The sequence below is a fragment of the Pseudorca crassidens genome, chromosome 2, assembly GCF_039906515.1.
Source record: "Pseudorca crassidens isolate mPseCra1 chromosome 2, mPseCra1.hap1, whole genome shotgun sequence".
Lineage (NCBI taxonomy): Eukaryota > Metazoa > Chordata > Mammalia > Artiodactyla > Delphinidae > Pseudorca > Pseudorca crassidens.
This window is the reverse complement of record NC_090297.1, coordinates 183,663,597-183,686,551: the sequence shown is the minus strand read 5'-3', so window position 1 is coordinate 183,686,551 and position 22,955 is coordinate 183,663,597.

Here is a 22,955-nt window from a genome sequence, read left to right as displayed (position 1 = left end):
TGCCCAAAGCCTTCCTGTTTGAAGTAATTTTTAACCATTTGTTAAATACATTTATCTTCCTATTAGTCTAAGATGTAGAAATAAACTTAAACATTTGTGTTAGTGATAACAGAAAATCACAAGTTAGGGACACAAACAACCTTGGGGCAGTTCTGTGTGGTACAGCAGCTCTATCACCAAGGCACACCCCCTTGCCTATCCGAACAGCTATTGTCACATCTGTATGTATAAAACATTAATTTTTCATCATTTGATTCATGTGAAATGTCTAGCTGTACCTTTTAGCATTAGAGACTAAGATAATTTAGTTCAGCTTAATATAATTATTGAAAGTCTACTTTGCCAGGACTTTTGCTAGGGGTGTGTGTGTATGTGTACGTACCACACATATGTATGGGTGCATGTGTGTGTGTGCGTGCATGTGCACCTATATCTTGGAGGATGTTGTTAAGGGAAGGATAAATTAGACATGAAGTCTGACCTGGTGGACCATGTAGATCCCACCAAGGTCAAACAGCTTACCACAGATGATGGAGTATTATGTTATCCATGAGGGATTTCATTAATAGTAGGTAGGATCTCTCATATAATCTTCGAGACATATTTTCCCAATTTCCTTTTATTTTTGTTGTTTTTAACGTGTTTTAAACATCTATTCTCTTTGACAGGAATCTATTATCTTTTGTGATTTTTAAAAATATATATATTTTTTGCCAAATCTTTGGAAACTATCATTCTTTCAAAGAAGTGATAAATACACGAGTTTTTCAAGATTTGATTAATATTTAACTCTTTAATCCAAGTGTTGTTAAAAAGACTTTTATTTTTTATTATTATTATTTTTTTATAAATTTATTTATTTTTGGCTGCGTTGTATCTTCGTTGCTATGCACAGGCTTTCTCTAGTTGGGGTGAGCGGGGGCTACTCTTTGTTTCGGTGTGTGGGCTTCTAATTGCGGTGGCTTCTCTTCTTGAGGAGCACAGGCTCTAGAGTGGGCGGGCTTCTGTAGTTGTGGCTCGCGTGCTCAGTAGTTGTGGCTCATGGGCTCTAGAGCACAGGCTCAGTAGTTGTGGCACACGGGCTTAGTTGCTCCGCGGCATGTTGGATCCTCCCGGACCAGGGCTCGAACTCGTGTCCCCTGCATTGGCAGGTGGATTCTTAACCACTGCGCCATCAGGAAAGTCCTAAAGAGACTTTTAAACCTCACTTTTCTGGATACACACAAAATAGAGGAACTGGCAGGTTTAAAGAGCTGCTTGGACATTTTAAGGAGGCAATTTAACTCATTGCAGAAATCAAACCAAAGAAAAACTAGCTGGGTTTAGAAAGATAATCCCCACTCTGCAGAGGTATAACAAGAACTAAATAAAATAGTAGAGGGAATATTATTTGACCCTGTGCCTTGTGTGTAGAAAATACACAAATCCTTGCTGCATTTGAATCTCAGGGAAGATGCTTAAGAAAACTCGGTATCACTTGAGGTTCTAAACCTGGAGGAGATCCTGAGTGTGTGCTTTGTACTCAAGCCTGAGGGGAAGGTGGGGGAGATGAGTAGCCATCAGATCAGTAAGGATGCCCATGAAAGGTAATTGGACCTACATTTTTGCATTTCCCTAAATGTTGTTCTAAATTTTGTAGTTTCTATTTAAGTGTAGTTACTTCACGTAATTACTTAAATACAGTGTTAGTATTGCTTATATTTAATGATAGTATTTGATGTAGAGCACTGACAGCATTTACTGAGATTATTTAGCTGTCTAGAGAAAAGTGTAACCAAGTAGGAAAGCCAGCCAAATCTTTACCTCAGCTAATTATATTCATTCATTCAATATTATTTATTGAGCATCTACTTTGTGCCAGGCACTGTGGATATCAACCGGCTGTGGGGCTTAATTCTGGGAAAGACAGATGCTAAGGAACCAGGTACACAATAAGTGCTTAAATACAACTGTAGGGAGTGCTTCAAAAGAGACATACAGGGGGCGCAGAGGGTACGTGTCAGGGCCCCAGATGGAAAGCTGGTTGGTGGGTATTTTGGAGATGAGCTCACAACCCAGACACCATCACTCAACTCATCACCTACCAGATCCAATTTCTCCTAAAGATGTGAACACCTTCTCCCTAAAGAAGAAGGAAAGAGTTTATGGTGAGGATGAGTCTACAGGACCACTGCCCTCCCCAACTGATGGGTGATCTAATTGCCAGTGGCGGTAGGGGGAGGAACAAGAGGAAATTCACTCAGTATGAAAGGCACAAAGGAGAGAATCACAACTTGGACTTTTCCATAGACTCAGGAATACACAGGGAATAGTGTAAAGGTGGTATTGGGCTTACTTCAAATGTTACCAAGTGAGGTCTCTGATAACAGAGGCAAAGGTGAGGAGATTTAAAAGAGGTTAAGGGGGTGAGAAAATGTAAGGGAGGTTTAAGGAAAACTTGGAAAAGAAGTGAACAGAGAAAGGGGGAGTATATGATAACATTTCAAGTTATTTGGGACAATTTATGGTTATTCAAATTAATGTACTATTTTTCTGTGGTTAATATTCAATCAAGCGCCCTAAATGTGCTAGGTAATATGTTCTAGGAATACAAGGGTGAACAGACCTTATTCCTGTTTTCATGGAGTCTGCAGTCTATAAATCACAAAATAAAATAAGTCATAGGAAGAAATGTACAATTAAGATTGGATTCAACTGGAATCATTGGACTAGTGCTATGAAGGAAATGTATGCACAGCCCTGGGAGAGAATGCTGCAGGGGAACCCCACCCGGTCCAGGCCCCAGGGCATTAGGGAAGTGGTATCTGGGTTGAAAGGTGGAGAAAAAGTATAAGGGTTCACTAGTGGGGAAGGGGCGTTCCAGGGAGAGGGAATACCATGCACAGAGGCCCTGGGGCTGAAAGAGCGTGAAGCATTGGACAAACCAAAAGACGTTCAGTATGGCTACACCTGACAGCAAGAAGGATGTAGTCAGTGAGATTGGAGGGTACAGAGGAGTCAGGATTGACAGAGCTTAGTAGACCCAAGACCAATGGGGCTATATTAAAGAACTATAAATAATGTGTTATAATCTGAGTTTTGTAAAGACCATTACTGTTGCTTGAGAAGAACACACTGAAGAAGGGCTTGAACGGATTCAGGAAGACCAGCTGGGATGCTACTGCAGTAGCCTTGTCAAGTGATCAAGGAAGTGTGAGCTAATGGAGTGGTGGTGGTGATGGTGGTGTTGGTGGTGTTCATGGTGGTGATGATGGTGGTGGTGATGGTGGTGGTGATGGTGGTGGTTGTGATGATGATGACGGTGATGTTGTTGGTGGTGGTAGTGATGGTGGTATGGTTGTGGTGGTGGTGGTGGTGGGGATGATGATGATGGTGATGGTGGTGATGATGGTGGTGGTATGGTTGTGGGGATGGTGGTGGTGTGATGGTGATGGTGGTGATGGTGATGGTGGTGGTGATGTTGGTGGTGGGGATGATGATGATGGTGTTGGTGGTGGTTGTGATGATGATGATGGTGTTGGTGATGGTGATGGTGTTGGTGGTGGTAGTGATGGTGGTGGTATGGTTGTGGTGATGGTGGTGGTGGGGATGATGATGATGGTGATGGTGGTGATGATGATGGTGGTGGTATGGTTGTGGTGATGGTGGTGGTGTGATGGTGATGGTGGTGATGGTGATGGTGGTGGTTGTGATGATGATGATGGTGATGGTGTTGGTGGTGGTAGTGATGGTGGTGATATGGTTGTGGTGATGGTGGTGGTGGGGATGATGATGATGGTGATGGTGAAGATGGAAAGAAGCAGACAAACTAGGCATACAGTTAGGAGGTAAAGTTGTCAGGACTGGGACAAAGTTCCTGGTTCATAGAACTGGGTGGGTGGTGGTGTCATTTCCTGACAGAGGGAAACCTGAAAAAGGACAAGCTGGATGTGCCTTTGAGACAAGCAAGTAGAGATATCGAGCAGGCAGCTGGATATCTGTGTCTGGAGCTCAGGTAAGTGACCAGGGCAAGAGATGATAATGTGAGTGTCATTGGGCTGTGGTCACAAATCAGACGGCCTCAAGAGAGATTTTAAGTGTGAGAAAAGTACAGTGCTTGGTACTAGTCTTCAGGAATTCTAGCATTTAGAGCTTGGGGAAGGGAGAATGAAGCTGAGAATGAGACAGAGTCTGGGCCCCAGCTCCTACGCCCTGAATTCTGGTACCCTAGGATATTGCAGGATTTCTTTTTATGGAAAAAAATGATCTCATATTCTACAAACTCTGATCTGTGTCATTTATATCTTGAGAAAAATCTAGCTGGTTACGCATCGTTCTAGAATCTTTAATTGAACAAAGATGTGTTGATTTGTGATGCCTTTAGACCATATCTCTCTCTTGTTCAAAATCCTTCCAAAATTAAAATACTGCTATTTTATCTCCCATTTCCTGAGTTACAGTGAGGTTGATCACCTTTTCCTTTTCTTATATAAATAGGTAGATGGGAACCACTTTAAAACTTAGGGCGGGGGTAGGGGAGAGGAGAACGGGGGAGGCAAGTTTCCGGGCCCCTTTCCCAGCAAAACCTCTCCTCCTTCTTCTCCCATTTTGGGGGGTCTGACCGTGGTTTACCTGGAATAATTCCAGGTAAATAGAAACAATCACCTCACCTGGGGAGAGACTCAAGCTGCAAGGACAGCCTGGACTCTGGGCTATTCAGATGGAAGATCATCTGGGAATGCAGGGTGGAAGGGGTGGTGACCATGTATGTGGGAAGGAAACACCCCAGGATGCCTTTGTGGGTTTGCTCTTGTACTGAAGCAAAGGAGGGGGCCTTGGTGTCACCAAGGCCAAAGAAGATATTTCAAGGAAAGGCCAAGCAAGACATGACCTCAAATGTGTCCGTGGTGTTGAGGAGATCATTTTCCATGGGAGCTGTTTGGGGGTGAAGGGGTTTTAAAGTGAGTGGAGTGGGAGGGAAGTGAAGACATATACAGGAAGTTAGATGACTCTTGTACATTTGATGTAGAGAGGAAGAAAGGGAGGGTGGGAGAAGAAGGGAGGTCTAAGGAAGGTTTTTGGTTTTTTGTTTTTATTGAGATGAGAGAAGCGAGCATATTTAAATCTCTTAGGCAAGGATCCAGTCGAGAGTGTGAGATTACTCCTATGAGAAAAAGTGTAAGGAAGAGAACTCGAAGTAACATTCCTGAGAAAGAAGGCGAGAATGGGATCAAGGGCCCTGTGGCGCTGGCCTTGAGGGGCAGGAGGGGAGGGAGGTGCAGGCGGGTTCAGGAGACTGCAAAGATGCCCTTGAAATAGACACTGGGTCTTCTGACCTTGCAAAGGAGGCAACTGAAGTAGTTTAAAAACTAGGTAAAGGAGATCCCTGAAGGTCCAGTGGTTAGGACTCTGCGCTTTCACTGCCGAGGTCCTGGGTTCAATTCCTGGTTGAGGAACTAAGATCCTGCAAGCTGTGTGGTGTAGCCAGAAAAAAAGAAAAGAAAAAGAAATGGGTAAAAATGTCTCCCCTTGTATTGTGATTTCATGGAGATGAAAAGCCTCTGCCCTAATTATTTTTGCTCCAAAATGAAAAATAAATGCGTGCTGAACTGAATTGATAAAAGCCCCACTCTTTCTTTTCTTTTTATTTATTTATTTATTTTTGGCTGCATTGGGTCTTCGTTGCTGTGTGCAGGCTTTCTCTAGGTGCTGCGAGCAGGCGCTACTCTTCGCTGTGGTGCGCGGGCTTCTCTTATTGCAGAGCACGGGCTCTAGGCGCGCGGGCTTCAGTAGTTGTAGCACGCGGGCACAGTAGTTGCGGCGCACGGGATTAGTTGCTCCGCGGCATGTGGGATCTTCCGGACCAGGGCTCGAACCCGTGTCCCCTGCATTGACCGGCGGATTCTTAACCACTGCGCCACCAGGGAAGCCCAATTTCTTAAATCTCTAGTAAATGAGTGTTAAAATCCAAGTTCACATCCTATGGGCTCTTGATTATGATCCAACATATCAAGACATTCAGAACCTTCTTAGCCTGGTGAGAACACATGTTTTAAAATATATGAATGTTGATACCATGAAGGCCCATCAAACTTACAAACCACGTTATCACTGGTGAATTTTTACTTTAATCCAGTGAAACATAAGAATGTGTGTCTTGGATGTGTTTGGGGGGGGATACATTAGGAGTTTGGGATGAACAAATACTCACTACTATATATAAAATAGATAAACAACAAGGACCTACTGTATAGCACAAGGAACTCTACTCAATATGTTCTAATAACCTATAACAGAAAAGAATCTGAAAAAGAGTCTGTAAATGTTGATTTAGTCATCCATTTGCCTGATTTAATGGTCAAGGGAGTGCTCTAAGAAAGCCCCAGATTGGTCTATTTGCATTTTATAAGACACTCCTAAAACTAAACTTAGTTTATTTCGTAGTATTCAAGGTACAACATGGTATTCCAGGTAGATTCCTAATTAGGAAGAATTACACATTAGAACACTTGTGATGTAAAACAAAAGCCTAGCCTGTTGCACAACCAGAAAGACAACCACCCGAAGTATTTGATTAGCAGAGAGTATGAATTGTGACTTCCGGTTTCAAAGTAAATGATTATCATAAACAAATAAAGGAGCATTAAAAATTCAAGTATCGGTTTGGCAAATTTCTAATTTCTTTATAAAGCTAGATTCTTGGAGATATAGAATAGTTTCCCTTCCTATTTTTAAAGTTCACCTGCCATTGGCTTGATACGTAAAGTGACCCCTGTTAAGAATCTAACGGTAAGTGTGATGTTTGCATGAGGGATACAGTACTTGTCTGAGTCGCTATTGAATGACATCATTAGAATATTCATTCATATCTATTTATATTGATATTAACTTGTGATCCTGTATTTAATCCCATAAATGCTCTGTCTCTTCTGAACTCAAATCATTGTTGTGTTCTCCTGTTTTAATGCATTTGTATCAATGCTTGGCATGGAGCCTGCCTTATCAGAGGTGCTCAGTGGTTGTTGACTGAACAAGTGAGCCTCCCAATAAGACATTACGTGTCTACACCTGCCTTTCGATGACAGCACTATGGCGGGCGCTATGTCCAGCACATCCTTCCATCTCTGACGTTGCCAAGCATGCAGTAGATATTCCACCAGTGTTTGTTGATGGTGCATAATATTATGGCTGTAATTAGTACTGAGTTTTTCTTTAACTAGTAGTATTGCCTTTCATTCATTTTCTTTCCTTAATTTTTGTTCTTTCTTCCACCTGACTTTTCCCCTCCCCTTACTTAGGTCAATTTCTCTCCCTTTGCCTTTTCCTGTGTATTTTTGGTATTCGTCCTTTCATATTTCCCTTTTTCAAGCATATTTTGGTATTAGTCCCTTCGTAGTTTGCTGTCCGACTGTCCTAGATGAGGCAAACTAGCCTCTTCTGTTGTAAACACCCACCGTGTCAATGGCTTGATTAACAAAGTACAGTCAGCACCATGGTGACCCAGCAGGACACTGAAACACTTGCATGTGTTTCGGAATTTGTCAACTGAGGTCACATCAGGGTGTGAGTGTGTACGTGTGTTCCATCCACAACCCCTGTCCCTACTGTCATAGAGATAGAAGCATGACACCCCTTCTCCTTGTGTGGTTTGCAGTCTCTCCCTTGCCACTATTAATAACATGCTTCTGGCATTGGCAGGGCCTCGCAATCATGACGTCTGAGGCTCCCCACATGTCTCAGCTTCACTTGGTTAATTACCCAAAAAAGCAGTGCATTATGTTTTATACTCTGCCGCCATGAACGTTATTTCTTTTTTTTGGTTTTCTTTTATTTGCGGTACGCGGGCCTCTCACTGTTGTGGCCTCTCCCGTTGCGGAGCACAGGCTCCGGACGTGCAGGCTCAGCGGCCATGGCTCACAGGCCAAGCCGCTCTGTGGCATGTGGGATCTTCCCGGACCGGGGCACGAACCCATGTCCCCCGCATTGGCAGGCGGACTCCCAACCACTGCGCCACCAGGGAAGGCCTGAATGTTATTTCTTAAATATATTTTGATTTAGCTCAATGGGGTTCATTTATTTCTGTTAAATAAAGTGACAATTATAAGGTTTTGATACGGAGAGTCCAATACTCAGAGTAATTCTTGTTTGTATATCCAGACAGTATGTTTTTTAGGTGGGCTGGAGAAAGCAACATGAAGCTGTAATTTGAGTTTATTTGTTTTGCATCTCAACTAACTGTAGCCCTGTGAATAATAATAACTGTTGTCTTTGATAGGATTTTTTTTTTTAACAATCATCATTTTTTTTGTTTTAACTTTTTATTTTTTGGCTGCGTTGGGTCTTCGTTGCTGCACACGGACTTTCTCTAGTTGCGGGGAGTGGGGGCTACTCTTCGTTGCAGTGCGCAGGCTTCTCATTGCCGTGGCTTCTCTTGTGGAGCACAGACTCTAGGCGCGCGGGCTTCAGTAGTTGTGGCACACGGGCTCAGTAGTTGTGGCTCGCGGGCTCTAGAGTGCAGGCTCAGTAGTTGTGGCGCACGGGCTTAGTTGCTCCGTGGCATGTGGGATCCTCCCGGGCCAGGGCTCGAACCCGTGTCCCCCGCATTGGCAGGCAGATTCTTAACCACTGCACCACCAGGGAAGTCCCAGGATTTTTCTTATATTATTTCTAATCTTCACTACCTCCATACAAGAAGATGTTATTCTCCCTGTTCGGACGAGGAAATTGAGCCTTAGCAAAAGTAGGTTACTTGCTTACAGCCATTCAACTAGTGGCTCAGTTACAGAAAAGGAACCCCGTACACAGCTCCAAAGAGGAACCTACTTCCTAAATGGGGTGAAGAGTGGTGGGAAGGGTAGGAATGACTGGATAAAGAGGACAGGCAGGGAAAGTGATTTCTTGACGTGCGACGTCCTCTCGGGGCTGCTGTGACCCAGATTCCCATCAGGAGTTTCTAACACCACCGCTAAACGGAGGTAAGAAGCTGGTATAGGGCTTCCCTGGTGGCGCAGTGGTTGAGAGTCCGCCTGCCGATGCAGGGGACGCGGGTTCGTGCCCCGGTCCGGGAAGATCCCACATGCCGCGGAGCGGCTGGGCCCATGAGCCACGGCCGCTGAGCCTGCGCGTCCGGAGCCTGTGCTCCGCAACGGGAGAGGCCACAACAGTGAGAGGCCCGTGTACCGCAAAAAAAAAAAAAAAAAAAAAAAGAAGCTGGTATAAAATCATACCCCACTCCAGGAAAAAATTACTATTGGCACAGTAAGTAGAGAGAAAACAGAGATGCAGGGGTGAGGTGAGGAGATTTTAGGGTGGTGCGTGTCTGCAAGCCACTTGTCACCCACACCGGATCACCAGGCATGCCTGTAAAGAATGCGGGTTCCTGGACGTGCTCCAGACCCCCTCTGGTGAATCTGGGACCAGAGGAGGGTGGGGCCTGCGGGGTGACACGTATGCACACTAAGATGCGAAAACTCCTAATATAGGGTAAGGGCCAAGATGTTGGGGGGGGTGAGTGCTAAGACAGGAAATCATAATGGAAAGCCATGATAATTTAATCTTTCCAGTTCGATCTTCGAAATTTACTCTCAGTGCTTGCTTTGGTAGCACATATACTAAAAATAATTTGCAAACAAAAAACCAAAAAAATACAATTACTGATAGTTTAGTGGGATTATTTTTGGAAAAAAATTAGGAAACTTAGGAAACTATAAAGAAGGTAATGAAAATCACAGAAAGTTCTACAACTAGAGAAAATCCCCACTACTGTTTTGGCTATCTCCTTTCAGTCTTTTTTCACTATTCTAATCTCGATATATTTATATAATTGGAGTCACATTCTCTACACTCTTTTCTCCTGACATTGTATCTATCATAAGCAAACTTTCAAGTTGCTAAAAATTCTTTGAAAAATTAATGACTGTCTAATATTATCATTTGGATGAAACGACTTATTCAACGATATTTTCATCGTTGGACGTTAAGTTTCTATTTTTTCCCTATTATACTCAGTATATCAAATACAGCTTTTATTATTTAAAATTCAGCTTTATTAAGTTCACTGATCTTTTTCTTATGTCTCTTAGAAAATTCAAGCAGGTTTCACTACAGAGGTTCTGAAAGATATATAATCCAAGTATTTTTTAGTACTTTGCATCCTGGGGTGCATGTCTATCTAGCTGGGGCCCAAGGGAATGGATCTCCCTGGATGCACAATCAGGGGGTGGGTCATGAACTTGGCTTAAATTATATTGTCAGAAAGAAATGAATGAAATAGTTATCAATAAAATCGAAACCAGGGGATTCTGCTGACGCTGATTTCAAAACAAGAATGACCCATGCTGACACAAGGAAAGAATAAAGAGTGCAAGGTTTGGTTTCTATATGATTGTTTTGGAATTTTTTCCAGTTAAAAAGTGTTATTCACTAGTACTGTAAAAGTATGCCAAAAATATGTCTTCAAATGCAGAAGAGATAATTAGGTTTCACTGTCCCAAGTCAAAAGGAAAATAATTACTTTCTGTACGATCTCTTAAAACTCTGGCCACCTGCCTGGTATTCCTCTTCAATTTCACACTTTGGAATGACCTGCGGGCAGACACCAGGACCGGTAGCAAACAACAAAGCTGCTAAAATAACCCTTTCACCCACTTTTCAAAGGAAACTAGCCATCTTCAATCTGTATGTAGAGGATTGCTAGAAGTAACTTTTGTTTATGAAAATTATTGTTCCTGTGTCACATTTTCCCAGTATAGCTATCCCTGATTATAAGCCAACAACTTCATGGAATTTATAATAAATATAAGCTAGCTCACCTGAGTCTTCAAGCTTATAGAATTTTAAGCAGATTGTGTTCATTTCCCTGCAAAACTAACCCTAGGCAAATTTTTGAAAAAGACAAAAAAGTGTCTTTGGATTTTTTTTTTTTTTTTTTTGTGGTGCGCACACTTGGGTCTGAGCTTTCTCAGTTGCCAGAGGAAAGAGTCGTGCCACTCTGTGGTAAGTTTACTGTATCCATAAGATATAAAATTTCCAGGAATCACGGCCTGAGAAAAGTCTCTTCTGTGGGTCTTCATTCAGGATACCTTTGTGATGTGGACACTGTTCCCAACCATGTCCCTTGCAAACATACAAAGTTGTGTTTCACAGAGCTGTCTATTTTAATGCTAAAATGCTCTTTGGTGAAAGCAGTCTTAGGATAGCCATCTGCAAAAGAATGAAGTTGGACCCTTACCTCACACCATATAAAAAAATTAACTCAAAATGGATCAAAGACCTAAAAGGAAGAGCTAACACTAGAAAACTCTTAGAAGGGATTTCCCTGGTGGTCCAGTGGTTAAGACTCGGCGCTTCCACTGCAGGGGGCACGGGTCCAATCCCTTGTCGTGGAACTAAGATCCTGCATGCCATGCGGCATGGCCAAAAAAAAAAAAAAACTCTTTGACGAAAATGTAACAGTAAATCTTGGTGACCTTGGATTTGACAATGGATTCTATATGACATCGAAAGCACAAACAATAACAACAACAGATAAATGGGACTCCGTCAACATTGAAATGTTTTGTGCTTCAAAGGACACAACAAAGGACGAAAAGACCATCCGTAGAGTGGGAGAAAATATTTGCAAATGTAAGGAACTTCTTTCTAGAATTTATTAAAAAGACTTCTGCAACTCAATATTAAAAAGACAACCCAATTTAAATAATGTGCAAAGGATCGAAATAGACATACAAATGGCCAATAGCTCATGAATAGTTGCTCAGCATCATTAGTCATCAGGGAAATGCATATTGAAACCACACAGTGAGACAATAATTCACTCTGAGTAGGATGGCTGCAATAAAAAAAAATCAGATAATAACAAGTGTTAGGATGTGGAGAAATCAGAGCCTCATAGACTACTGGGGAGAAGATACGGTTACTGTGGAAAACAGTCTGCAGTTTCTCAAAAATCTAAACATAATGATTATTTGCAATTCCACTCTTAGGCATATACCCAAGAGAAGTGAAAACATATGTCCACATGGAAACCTGTACGTGAATGTCCGTAGCTGTACATAATATCCAAAAGGTGGAGACACCCGAATGTCCATCAACTGATAAACAGATAAATAAAATGTGGGACACCCATACAATGGAATGTTCTTCAGCCATAAAGAGGAATGAAGTACAGATACAAACTACAACATGGATGAAGCTTGAAAATATTATGCTAAGTGGTGAAAGAAGTGAGTCAAAAAAGACCACGTATTATATAATTCCACTTATATGAACTATGCAGAACAGACATATCTGTAGAGACAGAAAGCAGATTAAGGGACTTCTCTGATGGCACAGTGGATGAGACTCAGAGCTCCCAGTGCAGGGGCCCTGGGTTCGAGCCCTGGTGAGGGAACTAGATCCCACATGCATGCAACTAAGAGTTTGCATGCCCCAACTAAGGAGCTGGTGAGCCACAACTAAGGAGACCACGTGCTGCAACTAAGACCTGGGGCAACTAAATAATAAATTAAAAAAAAAAAGCAGATGAGTGTTTGCTTAGAACTGGGGGAGAGAGAGACTAGGAAGAGGTTAGAATTGAAGGGTGGTTTTAAATTTGTTTTGGTTTTAGGTGATTAAAATATTCTAAAATGGATTGCATTGATGAATGCACAGCTCTGTAAGCACTCTAAAAACCAAAACGACTGAATTGTCCACTTTAAGTGAGTGAACATTTATATCTCAATAAAGATGTTTGCAAAAAAAAAAAAAAAACAATCCTAGGAGAGTTTGAAACACAGCAGTCAAGTGAGGCCCTCTGATGGTCTGGCCTGGTCCCAGACAAGTCGAGAATATCTAGCAAAAGACAAGTTGTATATCTTTCTGGAAATCATCTATTAATATCATTTCTCATAAGTGGGCTCTGATAAGAAAGGGGTACCAGAGAGTTCAAGCTACGCTTTCTGGCAGGATCCTAAAATGCAATTATTTTTTGATGATTAAGGATAAATTCAGATACTTTGGCAATCCAAACTAGAATTCTTTCACAGGGCCTGAAAGTTTAGATATATTCAATTGCGAATGCTTTGAGGTCTTTTGATGACAGCACTGCTCAGTACTGAAGACAGGTTTGAGTCAACAGTCAGAATAACTGTTCACAATGCAGAATGAACCTTAACCATTAAGCTAGACGTGGTCTCAAGTACCACAATGGACTAAAATGTTATAAATTTAAAAAACAGTTGTATCTGTTCTAGTTTTCTTAAAGTTTTTAAGTAAAAAAAGCTACAGAAACTAAAAAAAAAAATTCTTTATGAAGACAGGCGTTCAAGGAGACTGTCTGACATTAACTCTGTGTAAGTCATCATTATCTGCAGGGGCTTCATGTTATTTTGTGTAATGTGTGGAGTCCAAACGTCATTATAGTTGCTCTGTCAAAAATAACTACAATATAAAGGGGGGGAAGGCCAAAGGTCGTCTTGTTCTAGGTACCACAACCTTAGGTAAGTCTTCTCCTTGACTCACCCTTCTGGTTGGAAGTGGCTCAGGAGAGGTGACCAGGAGATGGGCAAGACCGTCTCACCCGTTCAGAGAGCCCACGTCTGCAGCTGTCAGCACTGCCCTTACGTGGAACCTGGCCTCCATTCTCGCGTGCCGGCCTGCTCTGGGTGCTGTCTCCAGGGTCACACTGGAGGAGACCACTCCGGCCCACCTCTGTCACCTCGAAGCTCCACCTCTCTGCCAGTGTATCTGGCAGACAATCCTGGTCTCGGGTTTGGCCCCCACCCGCCCCCGCCAAATCAATTATTTTTAAGGCTTCTAAAAGCAAGCAAATACAACCTGATTGCCTACTGCTTGCAGAAGATGTGTAAAGCGAGTGGATAATAGTAATGCATTTAAGGTTTCAAAATGAGTTGTTTTCAAAGTGATTTTTCTGCCACGTGAAGGAGAGTCGCATTAGCGTATAATGCCAGCAGAGGCTCCGAACTGCACGTCCAGGTGGGGCGGCACATAGACCCCGCCACTGCTAGTCATCACGAGGGCCGTTGAATCTCCCTGGGCCTGATTTCCTCATCTGTAAGGTAAAAAGGCAGGATTATTTTATAGTCACTAGGAGAAGGTATTTAAGGCATTTTCTAGCTTTAACATTTATAATTATCTTAACTGATCTTAATCAACAGATATAGGGAGAAATCAGAATTGTGATGGAATGCGGAATTTTGTCTCCAGGAAAGAGAGTGGGCTTTCCACTGCAAAGAAGGGCTGAGAAGGATTTGATGCCTACTTTGGATGTCAGAGCTTCAGCGAAAAGTTCACCTTAGGACCCTGACCCTAACCCTGGGGATACAGCTCCTAACAGGGGGAGGAACCCACCCCCGACTGAGTAGGAGTCTTTATATGGATGTGCTCTCTCCCAGCCCCTGCCTAAGGCTACAGCTGTCCACAGCTCCTGCAGGGTTCTGCTGATAGAACAAAGCACCTGCTGACTCTCTCATATTTCAGGCCAGATTCCACCTCATAAATGGCTCATGAATATTTATTGAGCAACTACTATGTACTAGACCCTAAGACTATAGCAGGGGCCAGATTGACATGCTTAGGAGAGATGGGCAAAAAAATAATAAACAAATGGATACTTATACTAATAATCCATATGTTAAGAACTCCTACAGGAGTGAGCAGGTTGTCTGAGGGACACAGGGGTGGAGAATCATGTGTGTGGGATGGGGACCGACCTAGAGAGTCAGCTCAGGAGGTGACACGGAACCTGAGGCCCGAGGGCTGGAGGAGGCTGGCCCTGAGAGGATGAGGCAGCAGGAATTGGACACAGAGTCCCCAGTGTGGAGAGGCTCGGGGTGTTCCGGACCCATAGAACAGGGAGCGGAGTGAGTGGGGCCCGCAGGAGGCTGAGAGAGAGCCTGGAAATACGGCCAGGAGTCTGGACTTGACTCAGCAATGACAGCCACTGAAGGGTTTCAGAGGAGAGGGGCAGGGCCAGACTGTGGGTTTTTTTAAAAATTAATTAATTAATTTGGGGCTGCGTAGCGTTTTAGTTGTGGCACGTGGGATCTTTCGTTGCGGCACTTGGGCTTCTCTCTAGTTGGAGCGCGAGAGCTCAGTTGCTCTGCAGCATGTGGGGTCTTAGTTCCCTGACCAGGGATCAAACTCGCTTCCTCTGCATTGGAAGGTGGATTCTTAACCACTGGACCACGAGGGAAGTCTCAGGACCACGGGTTTTAAGATTACGCTGGAGGTCGTGTGGGAAAGAGGCAGTGGGGTGGGGGTGGGGGGGAATGGAGGGAAGGAGAGTCATTCAGAGCTGGTCATAAGCAGTGAGACAGAGGTTCGATTCCCTGTTTCCTCAAAGAGCTAGCCAGCGGCACCATCTCATTCATTAGCGTATCTTTCTTTGAACCACCTTAGTTTATATCTACACCCACCCCCCATATATTGATCTGTTTCTGGGTTCTATTTTGTCCATCTGTCGTGTATCCATCCCAGTGCCAAACTGTTTCAACTGCTATTCCTTTATAGCAGCGGTCCCCAACCTTTTTGGCACCAGGGACCAGTTTCGTGGGAAACAATTTTTCCAGGGATGGGGGGCGGGGGCGTGGGCATGGTTCAGGTTATATTGCATTTACACCTATTTACGTAGCATTTACATTGTATTAGGTATTACAGGTAATCTTGAGTGATTTAAAGTATACGGAAGTGTGTGTGCCGGGACTTCCTTCATGGCGCAGTGGTTACGAATCCACCTGCCAATGCAGGGGACATGGTTTCTATCTCTGGTCCAGGAAGATCCCACATGTCACAGAGCCACTAAGCCCTTGTGCCACAACTACTGAGCCCGTGAACCACAACTACTGAGGCCCGCATGCTGCAACTACTGAAGCCCGCGTGCCTAGAGCCTGTGCTCCACAACAAGAGAAGCCAACGCAATGAGAAGTCTGCGCCTGTTAGGAACCGGGCCGCACAGAAGGAGGTGAGTGGCAGGTGAGCGAGCGAAGCTAAATCTGCCGCTCCCCGCCGCTAGCATTACTGCCTGAACCATACCATGACGAACAGTAGCCCCTGTTCTCTGCAACCAGAGAAAGCCCGTGCACAACAATGAAGACACAACGCAGCCAGAAAAAAAAAAAAGGGTGTGTGAAGTATCTGCAGACTTGTATCCAAGGTGGGTCCTGAACCAATCCCCCTCAGGTACCCAGGGATGACTACAACGAAAGTTCTTTGACACACTTTGCCTAAGAGTTCAAATAAGCCTAAAACTTAGGACCTAGCAGCGTGCCGTGGGAAGGCATCCCTGATCCTGGGCTGAATCCTTCAATCATTCATTAATTCTCTTGTTCATAATGTCCTACTGTGTGCTAGGAACTGCGTGGCGTGGGAGCAGATGAGCAAACCTCAGAAGTCCTCGTCTTTGCTGTCTAGCAGACTCTACGGGAAAGCAAAGAAGTAAATAAAAAAGGAATGATATGGCTGAGTAATATTCCATTGTATACATGTGCCACATCTTCTTTATCTATTCATCCAATGATGGACACTTAGGTTGTTTCCAACTCCTGGCTATTGTAAATAGAGCTGCAATGAACATTTTGGTACATGACTCTTTTTGAATTATGGTTTTCTCAGGGTAGATGCCCAGTAGTGGGATTGCTGGGTCATATGGTAGTTCTATTTGTAGTTTTTTAAGGAACCTCCATACTCTTCTCCATAGTGGCTGTACCAATTCACATTCCCACCAGCAGTGCAAGAGGGTTCCCTTTTCTAGATTTTTTGATGATGGCCATTCTGACTGGTGTGAGATGATACCTCATTGTAGTTTTGATTTGTATTTCTCTAATGATTAGTGATGTTGAGCATCCTTTCATGTGTCTGTTGGCAGTCTGTATATCTTCTTTGGAGAAATGTCTATTTAGGTCTTCTGCCCATTTTTGGATTGGGTTGTTTGGTTTTTGTGTTATTGAGTTGCATGAGCTGCTTGTAAATTTTGGAGATTAATCCTTTGTCAGTTGCTTCATTTGCAAATATTTTCTCCCATTCTGAGGGTTGTCTTTTGGTCTTGTTTATGGTTTCCTTTGCTGTGCAAAAGCTTTGAAGTTTCATGAGGTCCCATTTGTTTATTTTTGTTTTGATTTCCATTTCTCCAGGAGGTGGGTCAAAAAGGATCTTGCTGTGATTTATGTCATAAAGTGTTCTGCCTATGTTTTCCTCTAAGAGTTTGATAGTTTCTGGCTTTACATTGAGGTTTTTAATCCATTTTGAGCTTATTTTTGTGTATGAGTCTGTCATACAGAGTGAAGTAAGTCAGAAATAAAAAGACAAATACCATATGCTAACACACATATATGGAATCTAAGGGGGAAAAAAATGTCATGAAGAACCTAGGGGTAAGACAGGAATAAAGACACAGACCTACTAGAGAATGGACTCGAGGATATGGGCAGGGGGAAGGGTAAGGTGTGACAAAGTGAGAGAGTGGCATGGACATATATACACTACCAAACGTGATATCGATAGCTAGTGGGAAGCAGCCGCTTAGCACAGGGAGGTCAGCTTGGTGCTTTGTGACCACCTAGAGGGGTGGGATAGGGAGGGTGGGAGGGAGGGAGACGCAAGAGGGAAGAGATATGGGAAGATATGTATATGTATAACTGATTCACTTTGTTATAAAGCAGAAACTAACACTCCATTGTAAAGCAATTATACTCCAATAAAGATGTAAAAAAAAAAAAGGAATGATAGAGAATTACAACGCTTTGCTCTGGAAATCTGAATGCAGTAAACTGTTGACAGAAAGAAAAGAGCAGTTAATCCTAGCTGGAGGAGGGGGGGTGTTGGGAATACGAGGTAACACTTGACCTGAGCTTGACATTTGTATCAACTACTGAGATTGGGGAAGAAGGTATGCTTATCACATTTACAGAAAATACAAAACTTGGAGAGACATGTCAGGTGACAAACTCAGGAATTAGAAAAAAATTGTGATAGTAATACTTTTAGGAATTTATATAAAGGAGACAATTGCACAAGTACAGAAAGACTGTTTATCATGACTCTGTGTATAAGAGTGTAATTTGGAAACTTGTTCATTAAATTTGGCTTCACGAATGCAACAGACTACTACATAACCATTAAAATTAATGTTGTAGTTGTGTATTTATTCCCTGAAAAGATATAGATGGTGAGAGAAAATAGCATGTTTCAAAACAGAATATAGTGTAGTCCTATGTTAAAAAAATGTTCATTCATATCAATATGCATGGAGTTTCCTCTTTTTTTTGGCCGTGCTGCACGGCTTGTGGGATCTCAGTTCTCTGACCAGTGATTGAACCTGGGCCATGGCAGTGAAAGGGCCAAGTCCTAACCACTAGACCACCAGGAAACTCCCAGAGTTTCCTTTTTTTAAAAATTTTTTTATTTTTTAAATTTTTGGCTGTGTTGGGTCTTCGTTGCTGCACACGGGCCTTCTCTAATTGCGGCGAGCGGAGGCTACTCTTCGTTGCGGTGCGCAGGCTTCTCATTGCGATGGCTTCTCCTGTTGCAGAGCACAGGCTCTAGAGCGCAGGCTCAGTAGTTGTGGCCCACGGGCTTAGTTGCTCCGCGGCATGTGGGATCTTCCAGGACCAGGGATCAAACCCGTGTCCCCTGTATTGGCAGGTGGATTCTTAACCACTGTGCTACCAGGGAAGTCCCCAGAGATTCCTTTTTTAACTAACAAAAGTGAGATTATACAGTTTGGTAACATTCGTTTTTATGTATTATGCCACAGACCTCTTTCTATACTTAAAAATGACAAAACATAATTATCCATGCAACTGTAAACTTACTAATAATTGATGTTTGTTTTGTTTGATACCATTATAAAAATAAATTTGTATGCTTTTAAAAATGTAATCACTCCTAGGGAAAAGAATTTGGGGTGATTTTTTCCTTTCCTCTTTGTACTTTTACCATCTGATTTTTTTTTTTACAATGAACAAATATTTTTTAAAAAACAATAAAGCACTTTTAAAATCATAAACAGCTGCTCTACCTACCAAAACAAAGAAGATGAAACTCTGATTTCATCTGCTAAAATTCTAATGCAATTTTAGGTGACATTAACAGAATTATAGCATGCCGACCTTGGATGTGAGCTTGTCCAGCCCCTCATGGATATAGTTTCACTTCTGCACTGCAGTCAGAGACCTTACAATCCAGGGGGTGTTCGGCCAGAGGACAGAGGTCAGAGACACTGTCACAGATCAGTATTGAGAAAACTCCCGACAATTAGCCTGGAAAAGAGATGATGCAAGAGGGCACGTGCCTGATGTCCTCAAGTATTTCACGAGCTGTTCATGGAAAGCAGGATGGAGTCCTTCTGTGTTGCCCCAAAGAGCAAAACTAGGGCAAAGGAGTGGGCTTCACACAGAGGCAGAGTTCAGCCCAATATCACGCTGTGAATCAGAGCTGGCTACCCACAAAGCAGTAAGTGTAGTAAGTTTCCCACTGCTCTAAGTGTTCAAGGCGGGTAAGTGATCGCTTACAAGGAAGTTACAGCGCTGGGGAATTGTCCCAGATGACAGCCAAGCTCCCTTCTAATTTTAAGATTATATATTTTTCCCCCGTAAAGATGCATCCTCAGTGACCCCATATTCTGTTCACTTCTGACTACATCTCCGTTTTATCAGTTATTTTAAACTATGATTTCATAGGGGAGGGATAAATTAGGAGCTTGGGATTAATAAACACACACTACTATATGTAAGATAGATAACCAACAAGGACCTACTATATAGCACAGGGAACTCTAGTCAATAACCTGTAATAACCTATATGGGAAAAGAATCTGAAAAACAATGAATATATGTATATGTATAACCGAGTCACTATTCTGTACACCTGAAACTAACACAACATTGTAAATCAACTATACACCAATAAAATTTAAAAAAAAAAACTACTACAATCTCATAATCCTTAGCTGGAGTAGCCTATGTCCCACATTTAGGAGCTCATGCCAAAGAAACCGAGAAATATATCTTGCTTAACAATCTCATGTCTTCCCACTTACAGTATTTGTCTCAATGAAGGAAAGTTTCGTTAATAATAGACACACAGTACTGCCTGAAATTGGCAATGACAATTCAATTCCCTTCCCCTGACGACCCATTAGAATCACTCAGCAGGTCTCCTATTGATTGTAGCACCCTCTCTTGGCCAGGATACTTTTCTGTGAACCACTCGTGTCTACACGAGTGTCTACACGTGTCTACAGTTACAATAAGGTTAATATGTTATTAATAAGATTACTGTAACACAGCTACTTAAAGATGGCCATTTTGACAAAGTATTCAGTGCAAGAGACATTCTAACCCCTTAAGGCCATCTCTGAACCTTAATTCTTTTTTTTTTAATTAAAAAAAAATTTTTAACATCTTTATTGGAGTATAGTTGCTTTACAATGTTGTGTTAGTTTCTGCTATATAACAAAGTGAATCAGCTATATGTATACATATATCCCCATATCCCCTCCCTCTTGCATCTCCCTCCCACCCTCCCTATCCCACCCCTCTAGGTGGTCACAAAGCACCGAGCTGATCTCCCTGTGCTATGCAGCTGCTTCCCACTAGCTAGCTATTTTACATTTGGCAGTGTATATATGTCCATGCCACTCTCTCACTTCGTCCCAACTTACCATTCCCCCTCCCCATGTCCTCAGGTCCATTCTCTACATATGTGTCTTTATTGCTGTCCTGCCCCTAGGAACCTTGTTAGCATACGGTATATGTTTTTCTCTTTCCGACTTACTTCACTCTGTACGACAGACTCCAGGTCCAACCACCTCATTACAAATAACTCAATTTTGTTTCTTTTTATGGCTGAGTAATATTCCATTGTGTATATGTGCCACATCTTCTTTATCCATTCATCTGTTGATGGGCATTTAGGTTGCTTCCATGTCCTGGCTACTGTAAATAGTGCTGCAATGAATATTGTGGTACATGACTCTTTTTGAGTTATGGTTTTCTCAGGGTATATGCCCAGTAGTGGGATTGCTGGGTCGTATGGTAGTTCCATTTTTAGTTTTTTAAGGAACCTCCATACTGTTCTCCATAGTGGCTGTATCAATTTACAATTCCCACCAACAGTGCAAGAGGGTTCCCTTTTCACCACACCCTCTCCAGCATTTATTGTTTGTAGATTTTTTGATGATGGCCATTCTGACTGGTGTGAGATGATCTCTCATTGTAGTTTTGATTTGCATTTCTCTAATGATTAGTGATATTGAGCATTCTTTCATGTGTTTGTTGGCAGTCTGTATATCTTCTTTGGAGAAATGTCTACTTAGGTCTTCTGCCCATTTTTGGATTGGGTTGTTCGTTTTTTTGTTGTTGAGCTGCATGACCTGCTTGTATATTTTGGAGATTAATCCTTTGTCAGTTTCTTCATTTGCAAATCTTTTCTCCCATTCTCAGTGTTGTCTTTTCACCTTGTTTATGGTTTCCTTTGCTGTGCAAAGCTTTTAAGTTTCATTAGGTCCCATTTGTTTTTGTTTTTATTTCCATTTCTCTAGGAGAATGAGTTTGGGAGTGTTCCTCCCTCTGCTGTATTTTGGAAGAGTTTGAGAAGGATAGGGGTTAGCTCTTCTCTAAATGTTTGATAGAATTTGCCTGTGAAGCCATCTTGTCCAGGGCTTTTGTTTGTTGGAAGATTTTTAATCACAGTTTCAATTTCAGTGCTTATGATTGCTCTGTTCCTATTTTCTATTTCTTCTTGGTCCTGAACCTTAATTCTAACGTGTACTCATCTTTTGTCCCATCCCTGAGTCTGGCCTCATCACAAAACCTTACCCAACCCCTTATTCTTATTTTGTGACAGTCCGAGCTCCTCCTAACTCTCTCCCATTGAGAAAAGGGTGTAGTTCTTCAGGAAACTAAACTCAGAAGGTAGTAGGTGGGAAAATAATCTCTCTTCTCTCTCTGGGTCCCTTTTCTTACATACAAAAATCTGAAAGGCAAGGTGTCAAATGAAGAAGGAGTAAAGGAAGATGCTAAAATAGTGCTCCCATGTGAGGGCAAGCCATTGGCTAGGATGGGATACAGTCTACAAATTCCTGATGGGAAGATCATTTTTCAAGCGAGATTATTTATTGCTTGTTCTTAATCTCTGTTTGTTTCCTTTCTATTATATTCCATAATGAGAAAACATTTACTTGGTCTTGCTTAGAAGTTTTATTTCCAGTGGAGGATCATAACTGATTCACTTATTGATTTGTTGATTTCTTTAATCATTCACTCACTGATCCATCATACACTGACTGAACATTGGGTTCAGTAGCAGGAACATGAGACAGAACAAGATGCAGACCTGCCTCCCAGATGCCCACACTGCAAACTGGGTGGGATCTCCATCCTTGATGCCCTTGAAACTTTAAGGTCAAACTCGGGACAGTAATGCTGTGATCTCTACTAGCAATTCTCTTCCAAAGGCCAATCTTAAAGAAGTGGGTTTTTATGAAGACGGCAGCTCTCTGGGAAACTCCTATTCATCCTTTGAAACTTATGTAAGACACTTAGGTGCCTGGGATCTTATCTAGTACATGTTCCCTGGTTTGTCCTGTTGCTATAGGATAACGAATAATCAATCCCCTGGGTGCTTTGTTGTTTATCTTTCCTTCTCCTCTTCCAGATAGTTAACCCCTCAAGGAGGGACTGGATTTTCGCATTACTGCACCCTGGCACCTGGGAGCGAGCTGGGAACATAGTTGGCCTGTGATGAACATCTCCAGAAGTGGTGCTGGAGCTGCCTCTCTGCTCAGATATCTCTCCGCAAACTGTCTAGATACCATGTGCTCAGACTTGCTGAGTAGCAAGAGAAGAGAAACTTAGAGGAAACTTTTCTACATTAAGGGACAGTTATTTTCATTTTCTTAAAGCAGCGTTGTCTCTCTTCCATTCCCAGCTCCCACATAGGATTTCTTCTTTATGGGAACAGCTGACCATAAATCAGTC